Source organism: Pongo abelii, chromosome 18, assembly GCF_028885655.2.
Source record: "Pongo abelii isolate AG06213 chromosome 18, NHGRI_mPonAbe1-v2.0_pri, whole genome shotgun sequence".
Classification (NCBI taxonomy): domain Eukaryota; kingdom Metazoa; phylum Chordata; class Mammalia; order Primates; family Hominidae; genus Pongo; species Pongo abelii.
The window spans coordinates 47,797,576-47,817,435 of record NC_072003.2 but is presented as its reverse complement, the minus strand read 5'-3'; the positions used below and the strand labels follow the sequence as shown (position 1 = coordinate 47,817,435).

The window sequence follows — 19,860 nt, the reverse complement described above, 5'->3', positions numbered from 1 at the left end:
ACCTCAGACTCCTGGTTAGTTGGGAGTTCAGGCTTGCGCCACCATGCCCAGCTAATTTTTGTATTTTTTGGTAGAGACAGGGTTTCACCATGTTGGCCGGGCTGGTCTTGAACTCCTGACCTCAAGTGATCTGCCTGCCTTGGCCTCCCAAAGTGGTAGGATTACAGGCATGAGCCACTGCACCTGGCCAAAAATCAGTTTTTCATATGGAAACAACATAAAGGAGTTTTTTTGGCTTAAAGAAACTGAATTTAGCCGGGCCTGGTGGCATGTGCTTGTAGTCCTAGCTACTTAGGAGGCTGAGGCATTAGGATTGCTTGAGTTCAGTAGTTCCAAGTCTGTAGTGAGCCATGATTGTACCCCTGCACTCCAGCCTGGGTAACAGAGCAAGATCTTGTCTCTTAAAAACAAACAAAAAAAAAACAAAAAACCTTTTTTTAGAAAGATTCCTAACTTAGAAAGGTTTTGTTCAGTCTTAGTGCTGATAGAATTAGTAATTTACATTACTTGATGAATAAGAGCTGTAGGAATAAATTCACATCTGAAAGTATGAAAGTCATTTGTGATTATGGCATCTTTTGATTGAAATTACCTACCTACCAGTCTTCTGGGATCTTTATCCATTCTTGAATCAGCACTTTTTTTTTTTTTAAACTTTTTAAATGGTTTTATTTTATGTGCAAATAATGAACAGATGTTGTACCCATAAATTCTACTTTCCAAAAACAGGAGCTTTTTAAAGGAAAACTACATAATAACTTTTAAAAGGCACTGGGATTCCTCTGCTTCTAGATCATTGCTAGACTAGAAAAATAAAGTTTGTTCTACCAGGAATAACAAGTTAGAACTGAGTATTCTCCAAAGTGGAAATTCCAGAGTGTAGCGACAGTCCATGCAAAGATTATTCAGTTCTAATTCCCAACATCCACGACTGCCTATCAGAATGGTTAAAACCAGGTCAAAACAGTCCAGCATAATTAAGCTTCATCAGACAATGCCATTATGCTCTTCCAAGATGCAAATAAACCAAAACAGGAAATACTAAAATCAAAATAATATTTGACACTGTCATACAAATTGTTAGTTCCTTGTTGTATCCCCCTTTCCATAACATTAATAAAGGGAATATTTGGCTGCAAATAATATTTTATTTTATATATCACTAGCTATGATTTTTTGCCATTACTTATTATACAAATGCCGCCTAGTGCCGTTATCCAATTGGCATAACCATTTTACATCCAGAATTGACTTTTATAGTTATAAGTAGAATTTTCGTGATTTACATATTCATCAGTGAAGATTTAACATTGAGATGCAATCTAACATCCGTAATATCTGATGTTTTGTAGATGGCAGTGTAAGAAACATATATTTTAAATCACTTTTCATTTAAGTGACCTTATGTAAAAAATAATTTAGCAGTTCGAAGTCTCCAAAGGGCATTTTCAAATGTACATAAAAGAAATGGTTACAGAGATTTTTAAGAAGCATCTTCCATGTCCACATTCTCTTGTAACTGCTGTACTGTTTTCTCTTCCAACTGCTTCCCTTTGCCTGCAAGAAAGATGGATGTTTTGCTTGACCTCTTTGATATCCTGAACTTTCTGTAGCTCTTTATTTTTCTTCAATCTGTTCATTATAAATTTAGCTTGGCATTTCTGTCTGATCTCTTCAACTGTCTTCATTGCTTCAATAGTTTTATTCCATAGCTCTCACTGGTATTTGATGGTTTCATTTCTACATTTTTCATATTCAAATGAATTATCCAGTGTAAGCTCTTTGCCACCTGCTTTCCAGAATGCTTTGGTCCACCTAACTTTGCAAGGATTGTGCTTGTTTTTAAAGTTTTTATGACATTTAGATTTACAAAATCTGAACACCTTTCAGTCGTTGCGGATGAACATCATGCTGTGGCCAGGGTAGATGGGCCTAAACAGAAATAACACTTCACAATACACATGTTAAACCTGCATGGGTCACCACCAACCAAATGCCAAGCTTGAGAAGAATCAGCATATTTAATTCACAGTATGTTTCATTCTTGACCCCGGTATTTTTTAAATTAAGAAAATGAAATTGTTACTTTGTTATAATAGGTAGGTTAATGAAGGTTGATGTATCTCTATTAGGTAATGAATTTGCCTGCAATAATAGAAACCTATACAAAATAAGGGTTTTCTTTCATTTAAAAAGTCTAAAGATAAGCAGCAGTCCAAGGGTGAGTAATGATTACAAACTGTACCCTTATGGTCACAAAATGACCACTGCAGCTCCAGCCATCAGGTCTCTCAAGAAGGAAGGATGGAAGAAGAGGTAACAGTTTTCCAGAAAACCCTAGCAGGTTTCTGCTTACCTCTAATTGGCTAGAACTATATCATGTGACCACTAGTAGTAAAGCAAGCTATGAAATGTTCAGTTTTACCTAGGCACATCGCTACCCTAAACAAAATATGGATTACATTATTTTCCATGTGTTTTAAAAATTATAATTCCTAAAAAGTGAGCATATAGCAAGCATTCATTTAACTCATTTGTGAGGGAACCAGCTGGATTGGAAAACTGGTTCAAGGAGCATTGGAGGAAATGAGTACGGTGCTGAAAAAACAGTGTTAAAATAAGATTGCTAGATTTGGGTACAAAACTGGTGAATGTCCTTGTGAGAATGTAGGAATAACTGACTCAGTCTCTCCTGCTTATGTGGACTCTAACATGCTTCTAACACAAGATGTGTGGGAGTTTTCCTCTTACCCTCTATTTTGCCAGAATTTGTGAAAGAACAACCATGCCCCCATTAGCTCCTTAGGAATTCTGACATAGAGTTTAAAAACAGTTGCAGTTACTTGCTTAGGAATTATCCCTGCTTAGTGCAACTGTAGTTGCAGCCCTGGTCCTGTGACCACTGTATCAGATGGGGATGAGGTGCGGGGGCAGTGGGAATCGAGGTGATACTGGAAAGAAATAAAAAATTATAGTTGTTATACCAGTATACCACTCAGATATACCAGTTCTCCAAGCTTGTACCCTAATTCTATCAACCTTACTTTCCTAACTTTAGCCTCTGTTAGGACTTTATGAACTGGTTTTGGTTTTACAGTACTAGGTAGGGGAAGTGTTTCCCTACCAGACCTAACATCCATTTCCATAAAACATTCAAGTAAAGGAGGTACAACTTTTTAACTTAAAGACTGTTTATTATCATTCCAGTTTATATAATCCTGTCAACCCTTACCTTTTCATATTCTCCCAATCTAGTAGCCCTAGTCGGGGCTTTCTTCGCCAGTGGATCATAGGACTTCTATATCAAGGAGTTTCAGGGATTTATCTTCACCACCCCCGAAGGTTTTACCCACTTGTGTACAGAGGCTCTGAGTCCCCAGCCAGAGGGTAAGCAAAGGGACACTTGTGCTTTATCAATTTTGCCTTGATTAATCTCCCTAGGCAATTTCAGATCAGATTTCTCATTGTAATCTTTGCCTTCTGACTTTAAATTTCTCCAACGTGGGGCAAATTGAGGGACCCAGAGGGGCTCCCTTAGACCTACCTTATTTTTCAGTAGTGTTGTATTAAAATTTTTTAGTCTCATTAATTTCATTTTATTCATGCCATATCTTAATCACCACCCTGCTGAGAGGAGTCCTGTGACTCTCCACCTTCTTTTCCTTTTTTGTATCACCCCATCAATGATTTTTTACTCACCTTGTTAATGATCCCTTAAAAATTTTCCCGGAAGGAGTCCTTTGACTCTCCTCCCTGCTTTTTGCCATTCGTTTGTTAATTAATGTTTTTATTAGTGTCTGTAAGACCTAATGAAGCTGAGGAAGGAAACATGATATGGCTTCCTGAATTTTGTGGTTTGCAGCAGTAAGGTTATGTGAGGGCTTCCACCCTGAAGGACACCCTTAAGCACAGCACTTACCAATTTCCTAAGAAAAACATCTTAAGCAATTCTTAAAAGACCTGGGAAGCAGTCATATTTGCTGAACGAGTGTCCCAGTCATTTTAAAGCCAGTCTCATATGGCATGCACTTCAGTTGCTTTGTCTGGGATGTTCCACTTGGCATTTATAGAGGGAGTTGGGTAATCCCCCTTCTCAGGAGAGCCTTTTATCTAGTCCACCAGCCTGGCTGTTTGCTCGGGAATAACCACCTTTGTCTGGATCATGTATAGCCATGTGATTGTTCCATTGTGAGCCATGCATTCTGCATCTACCAAAACTTTTTCTTCATTTTGCAGCATTATACAGAAGCTTATGCATGCAGCCGTCATAGGTTTATTGCCTCATGTCCACAGCAAGTCAATATGCACAGACACTGGATTGCAAGTGGAGAAAGAGGTTTATTTGTAGGGCCACTAAATGACGAGACATGAGGAAACCTCAAATCTGACTCCCTAAGGGATTTGGGGGGTTAGGGTGTTTAAAGGTTTTGAAGTGGGCCAAAGTGTAAGTATCATTCATTGGTTAGAGTGCAGGGTGAAATCATGGGACAGGTTGAAGAAAAAGCTGTATTCTCATGCTGATTCTGTTCCTCTCTGGGGGTCTATTCAGCTGGTTAGCATCAGCTGTTCTGCTGGAATTTGACATCTGAAAAACATCCTAAGCAATTCTTAAAAGCCTTATGAGTCTAAGGTCAGAAATTTTATCTATAGGAAAATAGGGATGCAAATTTTCGGTGTCTACTGCTACATGACTTTCTGTTACAAGGAAGTAGGTCTGAGTTCAGCTTCATTAATACTTAATTATAACTATCTTTCTTCCCAGAATTCTTGTTAACCCTCTGAGGACAGCTTCATATACCCTAAATTCAGAATCTGTCTTAGTAATGGCTTTTCAGGAAGTTGATACCAATGTAACCGCCCAATGGGTTCACCTTGCCCTCTCCTAGACAAAGCTGATTTATCAAGATGGGAATTGCAATGGAGAAAGAGTAATTCACACAGAGCTGGCTGTGTGGGATATTGGAGTTCTATTATTACTCAAATCAGTTTCCCCACATTCGGGGATGAGAGTTTTAAAGATAATTTGGCAGGTAGGGGCTTGGGAAGTGGGGAGTGCTGATTGGTCAGGTTGGAGATGGAATCACGGGGGGTTGAAGTGAGATGTTCTTGTTGTCTTCTGTTCCTGGGTGGGATGGCAGAACTGGTTGAGTCAGATTATGGGACTGAGTGGTGTCAGCTGATCCATTGACTACAGGGTCTGCAAAATATCTCAACCACTGATCTTAGTACTGTTATCCCCAGGAGCGATTTGGGGAGGTTCAAACTCTTGGAGCCAGAAGCTGCATGACCCCTAAACCATCATTTCTAATCTTGTAGCTAATTTGTTAGTCCTGCAAAGGCAGACTGGTCCCCAGACAAGAAGGGAGTCTTTTCAGGAAAGGGCTATTATCAGTTTTGTTTCAGAATTCCTTGCCAAGGTTAGTTCCAGCCTACTTCCAGGAGTGAGCAAGGACAGCTCAAAGGTTAGAAGCAAGATGGAGTCAGTCAAGTCTGATCTCTTTCACTGTCGTAATTTCCTCAGTTACAGTTTTTGCAAAGGTGGTTTCAGTCCTTCCCTTTGGGTTTAACAGCACCTTATTCTTAAGGTGTGGGCTATGAAGTTGGGAAAGGGCCGTCAGTCACTCTGGCTGCTTTCTCCTAACTGGGCGTAGTGGGGGAAGGTGTTGACCACAAAGTGAGAGGAGTGGAACTGCTTTGCAGCTGTCTGAGTGTACTCACGCAAGCCAGACTGAGGTTCCAAGGCTTCATGACAAAGGTGTTAGTATTCTCATCTATGGTTTTAGTACAGCATTTAAGTGGCATTTAAATACTGAGTTCTAGGATAAGGAGTGCAAATTCCAGTTAAGCATTAGTTTGGGGCATTGTGGCTCACCAAAATCTAAATTGCAGAGGAAAAAAAATAAAATAAAAACTCAAAAACAACAATAACAGGCATACTATAGTTTTTGAAACACAATGTTTCTCTCCTAGTCCTTATTATTAAAAACAAATCATGATAGGACTGATTTGTTTGCAAAATAAACTTTATTATACTTGGCCTGATTTCTTCCATAGAGCACAGCAAGAATAATTATTTCTCACATATGCTTTGTAAATTGGCTTTGATGGAATTCAGTTCCATAAGGAACCTCAGTTAAGACTTTTTTAAAGCCAAGCCCAGCCATGGGTTTATACCCTCAGATAGCTATGAGTTGGGTAAATTCCTCTCCTCTTGAGGTCCCAAGATAACTTGGGGCTCCTGGGCCTGTCAGAAAGTGACATTCTTTACTTACCACAGGTCAGGAACCCTGTACAGGTACTGTGTAGACAAGGTGTGAGGTCACTTTTCCCAAGGGGCTTTTATTGGCTCTATAAGTCAAGTTTGATTCCTTAAAGGAAAACATGCCATTCCAGTCAAAGCCTTAGTAAAATAACCAGTTTCTCCAACTGTGTCCTGTTAGAAAAGAAAACATTCTTATTGCACTTATGTAAATAACTATATCACCATAAGTTAAAAATACAAATAGTTTCCAAATTCTGGAGAAACCAGGTAGAGAGAAACAAATATGCTTCAAATTTTGTTTACAAGAATATACTTTACTGAGTTGTTAAAAGCTGTAAATAGTGCAAAAGAAAGTTTTCTTTCTTTCTTTTTTTTTTTTTTGAGACAGTCTCACTATTGCCCAGGCTGGAGTGCAGTGGTGTAATCTCAGCTCACTACAACCTCTGCCCCTTGGGTTCAAGCAATTCTCCTGCCTCCGTAGTAGCTGGAATTACAGGTGTGCGCTACCATGCCTGGCTAATTTTTGAACCTTTAGTAGAGATGGGGTTTTTGCCATGTTGGCCAGGCTGGTCTCGAACTCCTGGCCTCAAGTGATCCACCCGCCTCAGCCTCCCAAAGTACTGGGATTACAGGCGTGAGCCACCACATTTGGCTTTGAGAAAATGAAAAGGATCAGCAACATTTTAAGCAAAAAAAGTAAAGAAAAAGATTACTTCAGTTTTCTGTTTGGTCCATTCACTTAACTCCTGTTCTGCTTGATATTCATGAACATTTTAGCTATCCCTGGGAGTCCTGAAAGTTTTTTGTATTCTAATGTCACAATCTCCAGTGTTATTAGAAACTTGCATTCAGGAGCACCTGTCGAAGTTTTATAGCTAATTATAAAACCATCTTCTAAAGAGGATCAAAACAAGACAATTGTCTGTGGATGAAAAAACATTATAGGGCAGCCACAGTCAGAGACACAATTGATAAGAAAATTTGTTACCTCTGTGGCACACAATAATTTAACATAAAAATTATAATATTATTGATAACATACAGTGAGGCATATTAGAATTATAGGAATCTCATACAATTTTGTAACAGACTAATAACATATTTATATGAATGTAACCGAAAGAGAATTAAATACCATTTTATATTTGACAGTGTTTCCTTTGTTGAAAACACTGGATATCAGATGGGCACAGTGGCTCACACCTATAATCCCAGCACTTTGGGAGGTCGAGGCGTGCAGATCACTTGAGGCCAGGAGTTCGAGACCAGGCTGGCCAACATGGTGAAACCCCATCTCTACCAAAAAATACAAAAATTAGCTGGGTGTGGTGGTGTACACCTATAATCCCAGCTACTTGGGAAGCTGAGGCATGAGAATTGCTTGAACTCATGAGGCAGAGGTTGCAGTGAGCCAAGATTGTGCCACTGCACTCCAGCCTGGGCAACAGAGCAAGACCTTGTCTCAAAAAAGCAACACTGGATACTCACAAAGTAGAATCCCAGGTCACCATAAGTCATTCATTTAACCAAAATGATAACCCACAAATTTTAAAACAGGAAAAACCTTTACTCTGGTAGAAAGGAGACTCAGCTTTCCAAACAACAAGATCCAGTGAAGATAGCGTGATGCCAACTGAATTTGTCTTTTCTCTCCACACCGCCCCCTCCACCGCCTTTTTTGTAGTTTACTTAAAAGGCAAACAAAAACCTTTGATTATCTTTTAATATTACATAAAAATTCTTTTCAAAAGAGAAAACCAAATTTAATGTTTGCATTAGTACATCTTTAAAATGCTAAAGCTGGGTGGTTTTTTTGGTTTTTTTTTTTTTTGAAACGGAGTCTTGCTCTGTCGCCCAGGCTGGAGTGCAGTGGCATGATCTCGGCTCACTGCAACCTCCGCCTACCGGGTTCAAGCAACTCTCTTGTCTCAGCCTCCTGAGTAGCTGGCACTACAGGCACCCGCCACCACACCTGGCTAATTTTTAGTAGAGACAGTGTTTCACCATATTGGTCAGGCTAGTGTCAAACTCCTAACCTCAGGTGATCCGCCTGCCTCGGCTTCCCGAAGTGCTGGGATTACAGGTGTGAGCCACCACGCCTAGCCTAAATTTAGTTTAATAGCATTTTACAATCTATTCAGTTTTAGTTTGACCATAAGGTAAGATTCTTATAAACCTTTTATAACCCTTTACAATATTTTTTTTGTTGAAGAGCAGAACAATGTTTTAGGAAAACTCTGTTGCACTTTTATTCCAGTGTTCAATTTATGGAAAAACAGAATAATACCTCTTTAACTTTAGCCAATATGTTTGCACACATTAATTTTTTATAAACCTTTCACAACTCGTTTAAACCTTTAGATTTTTTCCTTCCTCACTTAACACAATCCTTTAACCCTCTAAACTTAGGTGAGAAATTCATATTCCCATCCCTTCTTAAAATCTTTTACCAAAAGTACATTCTGCTTTCCTTTCACACCTTGTATGTAGAACTGTTTCTTCAGTAGTCTCAAATACATGTTAACGCTGTTAACTCTTAGCAACTTTTACTTTCAGTGAAAAACCTGGTTAGTAAGCAATTGTAATTATGTACCAGGTGTGGAGCCTAGAACAGATACCAGTCAGAAGTGCAGATAAGGTCTGACTTTCCAGCATAGCCAGGGAACTTAGCTGACTCCACATGTCCCCAGGCCTTACCTAGCTATAAAGCAGGCAGGTTGTGAAGTCACAGTGGCAGTTTATGAAATATTTAGGGGACCTAATAACCTTGAAATTGTACAACATTTCTTGCATAAATTTCCTTTCATGAGTCCTTTCGTGACTTAGACCATCTATGACATGCTTGGACTTTCTGACTTGTCCTAACCACCCCTCTCTTTAAACAACCAGTCTTTTTACTTTAGGACAAGAATTTACCATACAAGATTCTTTTGTATAAAATATTTTCTTTATAGGGGCTAATTTCACATGTCCCCAGACCTTACCTAGAATGTAATGGCTCCAAGGTAGGTATATTGAAGAATTTTCAAAAGTTAAAGAAGCAGTTTATGACCTTAGAGCATTTAGCAAACCTAATATTTGACCTAATTTAGATGAAATGTCTAAATTTGGAAGATATTTTTATTTACCAGTAGTCTTTAAAACTGTTTATTACCAAAAGATTACTAAAGTTATATGAACTAAACTAGCTCATTAGTTTTAGTTTTTCTGACAAAATATCTGATTTAAGTGCTTATTTTTCTTTAAGCTAGTTAATTAGAGCTCTTTTATATAAACATCACACACAACACATACACAGACAATATCCAGTAGCTGTAACATTTTTCATTTGCCAGTTTCTTAAGTTGGATTACTGGCTTCAGGGCAGAGCCCTTCAAGAAACAAGACTAGGAAAGCATGCAGTTACTAGGGCCTAAAAAGCAGGCACAGCTGGAAAGCAAAAACATTCTCAAAATTAAGGGTCCCATTTTTATATTGCATCCTGGATTTTCAAAAGGGAAATGCTGTTGGAGAAGATGGTGCAGTGCTTTTACCATGCATTTAATTGCCTGGCAACCCAAACCCAGTCAGCCCATTTTATTTTGTTTTTGTTTCTGTTTTTGGGGGATGGAATCTTGCCCTGTCACCCAGGCTAGATTGCAGTGATGTGACCTTGGCTCATTGCAACCTCCACCTCCTGGCAATCAGCCCATTTTGTAATTAGCCCATCCCCCATGGGAGTCTCATCTCTTAGTAGAGGGTGGGAATTTTTCCTCCTGAACTTCCAGGTGGCCAAGAGCATGCTTCTTTGATTAAAGCGTGCAGTGAGCCAAGTATCCCTCCATAACTGTTATTAGCCGTCCCTTAAAGTACATTTTGTACCTAATTTTTGCACACCAAGGCTAAAAGCTCTCCCATAATGCAGAGTAATTTCTGATACCCCCAAAACTTGGGAAAAAAAAAAAAAAGAACGTCAGGTAACATAATGTAAAGCTGAACAGAGCCTTAGATTTTGAGAGCTATCTAGCCACTTTCAACTCCTGGGGTTCCATGAGGAAAACAGGTGGTTTTTTTTTTTTTCCGAAGTGGAAGCTGTTAGAAATTATCTTAAGTTCTCTCGTGGGCATCAGGAGGGCAAAGTAGAGAAACAATTCAGTTGACTGAGAAGAAAAACAAAAACTTTTTCTCAAAAACAACCAATATCCAAGAAGAAAAAAAAAATCAAGGCCTTTTAAAATAATATAGCTTGGATATCCATTTTTAATTAAGTTGATTTTAACCATAGAGCTCTTTTTAAAATTTTTTTTAAAAATCTCTTATTATCAGACTCTAGCCAGGACAGTCAATATTTCTGGCTTTTGAACTTTGCCACAGGTAACTTCCCATGTGAAATTAATAAGTTTTAGCTAAGGTTACAGCTTAACCATGGACCCATAAGGGGTTTCAAAGAGATGGTAAGCAGCTTCTTTTTACAAGATTTAGAATCTTCCCAAGGGCAGTTTGGAGAAAGAAAAATTCAAGACAGGAAATCGGAAGCTAGCCATTGGGGTGGGAGTGGGACCCTCAAAAAGTGGGAAAGTTAAGTAACCAGAAAGGAATCATTTCCAAAGCCAAGAATTCAACCTGGGCTGCCACTGTCAAAAGACAAAAAGCCTTGTCTACTGAGTTACAACATTCAGCAGGTTCTATTGCTCTTCCCAGAAGGTGCTTAGAGGAGCCAATTTCAAGCTTGCAAAGGCTTTTAATTGCTCAAGATAATTTTTGACTTTTGTCAGCAGTTCCTTCAGAGATGCCCACCATATACAGAAACACACAAAGACAAGACACAGAAGAGCTTCCAAATCAAGATCCCTAACCAATAATTCCAGAGTATCCCTTCCAAACTATCCTCCTATTCTCTGCCTGAGAAATCTCCCCTAAATCTTCTGGATTGAGGAGAAGTCTTCCTAACTAAGACTCTTCCTACTAATTAGGGAGAGCCAACTGAGACCCCAAAGGAGCCTAACCAAGACAGACACTCCGTGGTGGAGCTGCAGACACATACCACACCATGGGGCTATGGAACCATTTGGGAGAAGGAAGGAGCTGTGGCAGCGCCTAGGATACTCACTGAACCAGACACCCCATAATGGGGCTACAGACAGCCACCCTGTGATAGGGCAACAGTTATTGGATATCTGCCCAGGATTGTTTCTCCATTGCAATTAAATTCATGCACATTGGGTCAGCAGTGCCCTGTTGGTAGAGACAGTGTCAGAGTCAGCTGCCAATCCAAGAGAACTAGGCAGCCTCTTGGGCTGGCCTCTGGATCCATTGCTAGAGGGGTGCTACCAAACCATAGGCAGGTAGCCACAAGAGCAATCCTGGATAAGCCTCCAAATTTGTAACCAACCAACAGGTTCACCTTGCCCTCTGCCTAGACAGAGCCAATTTAGCAAGACAGGGGAACTGCAGTGGAGAAAGAGTAATTCACACACAACTGGCTGTGTGGGAGACTGACTCAGATCCCTCTCCCCAAGCATTCAGGGATCAGTTTTTAAAGACAATTTGGCAGGTAGGGGCTTGGGAAGTGGGGAGTGCTGATTGGTCAGGTTGGAGATGGAATCATGGGGATCAAAGTGAGGTTTTCTTGCTGTCTTCTGTTCCTGGGTGGGATGGCAGAATTGGTTGAGCCAGAATATGGATCTGGGTGGTGTCAGCTGATCCACTGAGTGCAGAGTCTGCAAAATATCTCAACCACTGATTTTAGGTTTTACAATAGTGGTGTTATCCCCAGGAGCAATTTGGGGAGGTTCAGACTCTTGGAACCAGAAGCTGTATGACTCCTAAACCATAATTTCTAATCTTGTAGCTAATTTGTTAGTCCTTCAAAGGCAGACTAGTCCCCAGGCAAGAAGGGGGTCTTTCCGAGAAAGGGCTGTTATCAGTTTTGTTTCAGAGTCAAACCATAAACTGAATTCCTTCCCAAGGTTATTTCGACCTACACCCAGGAATGAACAAGAACAGCCCAAAGGTTAGATACAAGATGGAGTCAGTTAGGTCTGATCTCTTTCACTGTCGTAATTTCCTCAGTTATAATTTTTGCAAAGGTGATTTCACCAGTCTACAAAGTGAATTCCTTTGGCAGGTTCTATACCCTTGTAGGGATCTAGGGAAAAGTTGCCCAGGTTTTTTAGTGATTATGACTGATGGGATATAAATCGATTTTCTCACAACTCACTCCATGGGTTTTATTAATTAGCTAAGCAGCTCAGAGAACTCCGGGGAAGACACTTACTGGTTAATTGTAAAGGCTGTTAAAAAGGTTACAGATGAAGCAATGCATAGGGCAAGGTATGAGGGAAAGGGCTTAGAGCTTCCATACTCTCTCCAGGAACAACACCCTCCAGGATAGGTATTAGCTATCCTGAAACTCTCCAAAGCCAGTCCATTTGGGTTTTTATGGAATTCTCATTACATAGGCATGATTAATTAAATCATTGGCACTGATGATCAAACTAACCTTCAGCCCCTCTCCCCTCCCGAGAGGTTGGAAGTAGGGCAGAAATCTCAACCCTGTCATCCTACTTTGGTCTCTCTGCTGACCAACCCCATCCTGAAGCTACCACCTATGGCTGCCAGTCATAGTTGAACTCATTAGCATATAAAAAGACTATTACTTTCAAATTCTAAAAATTTTTAAAGTTGTATGCCAGGAAATATATATTTCACAGTATTACAATCTTACAAGATAATGAAACCATGATCTTTGGGATTGTCTTTTATGCCAGACAGAAATCATCTGTATCTATACTGGACAAAAATCTACAAGTTATAATGTAATTTCACAGATTCTGGATGTTATTTAATATAAATATGTCAAGCAAAAAAATACATTCTCCTGGGATGTACATTGGCAAACTTTTTCTCGAAAGAGCCGAATGATCAATATTGTAGACTTCGTGGACCACAAAGTCTTTGTTTTATATTCCTTTTTGTTTTGGTTTTTACAGCCCTTTAAAAATGTAAAAACTGTTTTTACTTCAGGGGTTGTATATACAAAATAGTCCAAGGGCTGGATTTGCACAAACCAGTGTGGTAGCCACTACCCCATGTGGCTGTCTAAATTGCTTCAGTGAAATTAAGTGCTAGTGGTCACATGTAACTAGTGGCCACCAATTTGGATAGTACAGCTATAGGACATTTCCATCATTGCAGAAGTTCTTTTGGACAGTGCTGCCCTAAAGTATTAAGTAGTCCTTGATTGGGCCTGCTAGAGAATAGTGTGATATTGAGGCTGGGCACAGTGACTCACACCTGTAATCCCAACACTTTGGGAGGTCGAGGCAGGTGGATCACTTGAGGTCAGGAGTTCGAGACCAGCCTGGCCAATATGGTGAAACCCCGTCTCTACTAAAAATCCAAAAATTAGCCAGGCATGGTGGCGGGCGCCTGTAATCCCAACCACTTGGGAGGCTGAGGCAGGAGAATCACTTGAACCTGAAAGGCGAAGGTTGCCGTGAGCCAAGATCCTGCCATTGCACCCCAGCCTGGGCGACAAGAACGAAACTTCGTCTCCAAAAAAAAAAAAAAAAAAGAAAAAGAAAACATAGTATGACATTGAAAGAACATGCTGCCGTTTTTTTACCTTATTTTCAGGATTTTTGTAATTTTTGTTCATTGCTTCCCCTTCTGTATAACATCTGGAGATTATTCTTGATATCACACCCACACAGTAGCATCTTTGTATTTGGGTAATGGTAAGATGTATTAGTAGCTAGTGAGGGTAGAGAATTATCCTCAGGAAATTTCGTAAGAAATCTTATATTACATTTTAATTAGCCAGGTAAGATTTTTGCTTATTTTTGTTTTTATCTGTTCTTATTGGCTCTTCTAAAACTAGGAAACCAACCTCAAAAAAAAAAAATCAAGAAAATTATCTCTACATATTTCACCTTTAGTGTCTGTACATCTAGATGAATTCCTCTCTCTTCAGAATTCCCAAAATCTGCTAAAATTTCTGGCTTTCCAGGAATTGACCTTAATACAGAACAGAAGGCTGAGATCCTGCACCATAGGATAGGCACCAGGCCAGTTTCCTGAGCATGAGTTCAACACATGAACTACAGTCCTTGTTCTTTAATAGTGGCCATTCTATACCTTATTAAATAAAATTCTTATGTAATTCCAGATATGGCCTGGGTTGCACAATCAGTTTGTCTGATTCTCTTCTGGTAAAAAGGGGGCCAAATTCTTAATGATCTTATGCAAGCAGCTGCATATCATGAAAAGTGAAGAGAGCCAGTGAAAGTATTTTTAATTCCTGAATTTTGAGTGTCAAGGAAAACAAGATAACATTTTGAAAGTGTTTTCTTTCCATTTGTAAAAGCATAGCTTGCTAAGTGGAAGGTTAAAAATTAATGAAAAGGGGCTTCTTCCTATACCTGGGAGAAAATAGAACATTGTAAAAAATCAACTATATTTCATATAACTAGAGTTAGATTTCTTTCATTAATTCATTCAGTCATTACATTGTGTTCCACTAGATCTTGGGTTGTCTGCTTCACAAAGGGTCCCAGAAATCTCAACTGAGTCCTTTGGTGTAGTCTAGCCTGTTGCTTAAGGGATGTCGCTTATACTCCAAAGTTTGTGTCCATGAGTCAGTTTCTTGAAGTATCGGTAGTCAAGAGTGTCTGGCATAGTCTCTTCTGCAAGACTCTGGGACTGTCATCCTTTGTTGTAGATCCACTTTCTATGCTGTAGTCAGTAGCAGAGGTATAGCACAAGGAAGAGAGGAGACCACTTGTTAATGACAAGACTGGATAACCATGGTCAGTTTATACAGTAACCAAGAAAATCAGGATGGAGGAGAGTTAAAATCTATTGAGGTACAGTACATAACTGTTTCTTAAGATTGGAGCAGTGTTTATCTGAAAGCTAAGAACATATTGTGGGCATTGAGAAGGCCCTAAGGCCTTCCATTCTATCTTGTAAAGTGTGTAGTCTCTAAAAAAAAAAAAAAAAAGTTAAAAGTTTTTATCTGTACAAAAGTATCCAGAGAAGACCATGCTTCCTCTTTGATTTGACAGAAACTAGTCATGTTGAGCTATTTAAGAAACACAGAATACTCCAAAGAAATTAGTTTTAACATCCTTCTTATTATATAAGATGATAAAAACAAATCTTTGTGATTTCCCAGGGACCTTTGGGAACCTCCAGAGATAGTTTAGATGTAAAAAACAGAGTTGCATACTACTTAGCAATAGAAAAGGATAAATTACTGGCTCATACATGCAACAGTGTGGATTAATCTCAAAACTGTTATGCTGCATGGAAGAGCCTTACTAAAAGAGTATATATACTGTTGTAATTCTGCTCTTGTCACGTTATAGACAAGGGTAAACTAATCATGTAGTTATGGTGAAAAAAAAATCAGAGTAATTAGGAGAAAACAACTGGAAAAAGACATTAAACACAGACTGGGTATTAGATTAAGAAAGTGTTTTGCTGGGTGCAGTAATGACATTGTGGTTATATTAAAAAGAGCATGTGTATGTATGTGGTAAAATTATATACTCGGTAGTTAAGCATGGTGGTGTGCACCTGTGGTGCCAGCTGCTTGGAAGGCTGAGGTGTGAAGATGGTTTGAGGCCAGCATTCTGAGGCTGCAGTGCACTCACTGTGTTCACACCTATGAATGCACACCACCTGGACAACATAGTGAGACCCATCTCTAAACACACGTGAAAAAATCTGTGTCTGTCTTACTTGGAAATTAATCACATATTCCAAAGAGTAACCATTAATTAGTATCAGTCTAACCAAAGTCTTGAAGTTAATTAATGATCTTGGAAGTTATGCTTATACTGACAACTGAGCAACATCCACCTTCTGGTATCAAAAAGTTTGGCCGGGCGCAGTGGCTCACACCCGTAATCCCAGCACTTTGGGAGGCCGAGGTGGGCAGATCACTTGAGATCAGGAGTTCGAGACCAGCCTGGCCAACATGCTGAAACCTCATCTCTACTAAAAATACAAAAATTAGCTGGGCATGGTGGTGTCTGCCTGTAGTCCCAGCTACTCTGGAGGCTGAGGCAGGATAATTGCTTGAACCCAGGAGTTGGAGGTTGCAGTGAGCCGAGATCGTGCCACTGCACTCCAGCTTGGGCAACAGGGTGAGACTTCGTCTCAAAAAAAAGAAGCCAGGCATGGTGGCACATGCCTGTAATCCCAGCTACTTGGGAGGATGGGGCTGGAGAATCACTTGAACCCAGGAGGTGGAGGTTGCAGTGAGCCAAGATTGCGCCACTGCACTCCAGCCTGGGCAACAGAGTGAGACTCCATCTCAAAAAAAAAAAAAGTTTGTTACTATTATAATTTTATTTAGTTGAACATATAATTTTATATAATCATTTATTTTTTTAAAAAATAGAGACAGGGTCTCACCATGTTGCCCAGGCTGGTCTTGAACTCCTGGGCTCAAGCAGTCCTCCTGCCTTAGCCTCCCAAATTGCTGGGATTACAGATGTGAGCCACCACACTGGGCCAAATTTTATGTTTTTCATAATCATAAATATATATGAGTAATATTAGCTTACCTAATCAGTAAGCCAGTAAAGCATAGGAAGTTTAATCTCTGTGAGAAAAACATTTAAAAAAAAAAATGTGTAGGCCGAGTGACGTGACTCACGCCTGTAATCCTAGCATTTTGGGAGGCTGAGTGGGTGGATCATTTGAGGTCAAGAGTTCAAGACCAGCCTGACCAACATGGTGAAACCCCATCTCTACTAAAAGTACAAAAAAATTAGCCAGGCATGGTGGCAGGTGCCTGTAATCTCAGCTACTTGGGAGGCTGAGGCAGGAGAATCACTTTAACCCAGGAGGCAGAGGTTGCAGTGAGCCGAAATCACGCCACTTCACTCCAGCCTAAGTGACAAAGCGAGACTCTTATCTCAAAAAAAAAAAGTACAGATTTATTATATTCTACACTGGTAAAATCAGGGAAAGGACATCTATTTTTAAATTAGTATTAAAATAATAAAATACTGATTTGCATGAGAATTATTTTGATTACACAAATTTGGATTCTTAACAGTGTTTTTGACCTATTGGTTTCTGTGAGTTTTGGAGTTTTTCTATTTGTTGTTATTTTTTAAGAGATGGTGATCTTGCAGTGTGTTGTTAGCTGGACTCAGAACTCCTGGGCTCAAATGATCCTCCTGCCTCACCCTCCCAAGTAGCTGGGAATACAGGCATGTATCACTACACCCAGCCTGGGTTTGTTTTTTTGTCCTTAAAAGGCTAACATGTTTAAAGTATTACATGTTTAGTTTCATTATGTTTGAGGAATTCTAGAAATACAGAGTTAAGGAAGTTCTTGTAATTATCTGTCAACCAACTAGAATAGAGATTGTTTGAGAAACTTTATAATCTAATGTATTAATAGCCCTGGAGATATTTCTCATTCATACCATGAAAAATAAGGCTTTTCTTACAGTCACAAATGCACAAGAACTTTCAGCTTCAACAGTCTTAATCACAGGCAAAAATAATTAAGAAACATGTAACTGGTCCAGATTTCAAAAAGACAGTTCTTTCATTGGTCCTGAAATGTGATCTTGCACTAACAAAACCACAGAAAAGACTAAAACCAGATTTTCTTGAGGTGTCTCATCTGACGGAAAATAGATCCCTATTGTCTACCGGACAGATCACCATATGGTCAGACCATAAAATCAGATTCCTAGCCAAGATCAATTATCAGCCATGCATAGACCAGATTCATGTATACAGAGGGTGCAGTTGAAACTGGCCTAGTGATTTGTATCCACTGGTCTCTGGGCCAGTGTGGACAGGGACCTGTGGCTAAGAATCATCAAACGAAAACACATTATCAGAAGAAAAGGAGACAACAGAGAAACAGCAGAAGTAACATTCTCTGGCTGCTTGGTGTTCTCTTGGTACTCTGGGAGCCAAAATGAGACATGCTTGGGTTTAAGGAGCTGATGAAGTGCCCTTCTGGGGCCACTCAGTTTAATAGTTCAAGCAGATGAGAGTCCCTTTGGGCATCTGAGTGGATACTACTCTACTGCCAAAGTGTAAAAATTTTTTTGAAGTTATGTAACCATGACTTTCAGACAGGTAATTCATGAATGAGGGACCAGCAGGAATGTAGAAATGGTTCAGAGAGCACTTGAAGTTTTCAAATTTATTTATTTTTTAAATTGACAGATAAAATTGTATTTATTATGTATCCATGATGTTTTGAAGTACATAGCAATGTGGAATGGTTAAAGCTAGCTAATTAACATGCCTCACATAGATGTCATTTTTGTGGTGAGGACACATATCTATTCTGTTAGTATTTTTCATGACCACAATATATTGTCATTAACTATAGTCACCATGCTGTACAATAGTTCTCTTGAATTTATTCCTCCTATCTAACTGTAATCTTGTGTCCTTTGACCAACATCTCCAGAATCCCTTCCCCAAATAGTGCCAGCCTTGGATAACCACCATTCTTCTCTCTGTTTCTAGGATACCAACTTTTTTAGATTCCACATACATCATTTGTCTTTCCATGCCTGGCTTATTTCACTTAACCTCATGTTTTCGGGTTTATCTATGATGTTGCAAATACCAGGATTTCCTTTTTTTTTTTTATGGCTGATAAGCATTCCATTGTTTATATTTACCATATTTTGGTATTTACAAAAGGGTCCTGGAATCAATCCCCTGCGGACACCAAGGGATGACTATATATAACATTTTCTCTTTTATTATTTTATTTATTTATTTATTTATTGAGACAGGGCCTCACTCTGTCGCCCAGGCTAGAGTGCAGTGATGTGGTCATAGTTAACTGCAGCCTCAAATTCCTGTGCTCAAGCAGTTCCCCCACCTCAGCTTCCTGAGTAGATGGGACCATAGGCGAGTTTACCATCATGCCCACTTACTTTTTAAATTGGTTGTAGAGATGAGGTCTCCCTATGTTGCTCAGCCTGTTCTCAAACTCCTGAGCTCAAACTCCTGGCCTCCCCAAGCGCTAGGATTACAGGCATGAACCATTGCACCCAGCCAATGATTTTTTTCATGTACAGTAGTCCCCCTTATCCACTGGGGATACGTTCCAAGACCCCCAGTAGATACCTAAAACCTTGGATGGTACTGAGTCCTATATATACAACGTTTTTTTTCCTATACGTAGATACCCATGATAAAGATTAAATTATACATTAGGCACAATAAAGGATTAACAACAATTACTAATAGAAAAATTATAACAATATACTCTAATAAAAGTTTCTTATTAAGTGGAGAACTTTCATCTTTGCATTTAAAGGAAGCAATTTATTGCTTCTCTTTGGCATGTCCAAATTGCCAACGTTACTACTCTTGTATTTTGGGATCATTGTTAAGGAAAATAAGGGCAACTTGAAGATGGCCACCTAGATACTGCTACAGTCGATCTGATAACCAAGGCAGCTACTATCTGTTGGGCAGGTAGTATATACAGCATGGATGTACCAGACAGAGGAATGATTCCAATACTGAATAGCAGAAGATTTCACCACACTGCTTAGAGGGCACAATTTAAAATTTTTATGAATTGCTTATTTCTGGAGTTTTCTATCTAA

At 39.4% G+C, this 19,860-nt stretch overlaps 1 protein-coding gene and 1 pseudogene across 3 annotated transcripts in view; one reads left to right on the top strand and one right to left on the bottom strand.

Moving 5' to 3' along the window:
• The window catches only part of N4BP1 (NEDD4 binding protein 1), a 71,440-nt gene that overhangs the window by 8,049 nt on the left and 43,531 nt on the right, over nt 1–19,860 (top strand). The window lies entirely within an intron of this gene.
• Nucleotides 1,446–1,963, bottom strand: LOC112129406 (probable ribosome biogenesis protein RLP24; annotated as a pseudogene).